Here is a 1,406-nt window from a genome sequence, read left to right on the forward strand (position 1 = left end):
AAAAGAAAGCATCTTCATCAGATGGTGCTGATCTAACTGGATGTAGAAGAAAAGAAATAGATCCATATCTATCACCATAGACAAAATTCAAATCCAAGTGGATCAAGGACTTCGACATAAAACCAGATACACTGAACTTGATAGAAGAGAAAGTGGGGAATAATAGCTTTGAACACATTGGTACAGGAGACAACTTCCTAAACAGAACACAAATAGCGCAGACACTAAGACCAACAATTACTACTGAAAAGCTTCTGTAAGGCAAAGGAAACCATCATTCAGACAAAGTGTCAGCCTACGGAACGGAAAAAAAGATTATTACCAATTCCACATTTGACAGAGGGCTAATTATGCATAGACATAGACATGTGTGTGTGTACACACACACACACACACACACACACACACACACACATATATATATATATATATATATATATATATATATATATATATAATAAACCAAATAACCCAATTTAAAAATGGGGGCTCAAAATCCTTAGCCATCAGGGAATTCCATCTTATACCAATCAGAATGGCTAAAATAAAAAACTCAAGTAACAGCAGATGCTGGTGAGAGTGTGGAGCAAGGGAAACACTCCTCCATTGCTGGTGGGAATCCAAACTTGCACAACCACTTTAAAAATCCATGTAGGGTCATTCTAAACAGAGCCTGGTGCCATGTAGCCAGCTCATCCCCCTGCGGCAGCTCCCTTCCTGTCTCTCCTACAAGCAGCATGAAATCCTTCAGCCTGGTGAGGTCCGTTCAGAAAAACAACCTGGGACCACAGCTTGGGCATCTCCTGGAGCAAAACCCTGGTGGACGACCGGATGAGTCTGCTCTACAACATGAATGACTGCTATTCCAAGCTCAAGGAACTGGTAACCCTGGTGGACGACCGGATGAGTCTGCTCTACAACATGAATGACTGCTATTCCAAGCTCAAGGAACTGGTGCCCAACATCCCCCAGAACAAGAAGGTGTGACCAAGATGGCAATCCTGCAGCATGTCATTGATTACATCTTGGACCTGCAGACTGCCCTGGACTCACATCCCACTATCGTCAGCTTGCACCACTTGGACAGAACCAGGCCTCCAGGACACTGCTGACCACCCTGAACATGGACATCAGCATCCTGTCCTTGCATTCCCTTCTTAGCTTATGTCGAATGATGAAGAAGTACTCTGTGGCTAAATAAATGGCACTTGAGAACTCTTTCTTTTTACTCTTTTTCTTTTGCACAAGAAGAGGTCTACAGGATCTTTTAAGCCTTTTGTTTTATCGTGTTTTGTTTTGTTATCAACCATTTCACCAGGAGAACAAGATGAATGGACCTTTTTAAAAAAGAAAATGGAGCTGAGATTCTCTCTTCCTGTATTCTATTGCTGATGCTCACATCTATG

The 1,406-nt window shown here is 42.2% G+C and overlaps 1 pseudogene; it reads left to right on the forward strand.

The window, feature by feature from the left end:
• Positions 1 to 671: 671 nt before the first annotated feature.
• LOC110314229 lies at positions 672 to 1,197 on the forward strand (annotated as a pseudogene).
• Positions 1,198 to 1,406: the final 209 nt, after the last annotated feature.

This window comes from Mus pahari, chromosome X, assembly GCF_900095145.1.
Source record: "Mus pahari chromosome X, PAHARI_EIJ_v1.1, whole genome shotgun sequence".
Classification (NCBI taxonomy): domain Eukaryota; kingdom Metazoa; phylum Chordata; class Mammalia; order Rodentia; family Muridae; genus Mus; species Mus pahari.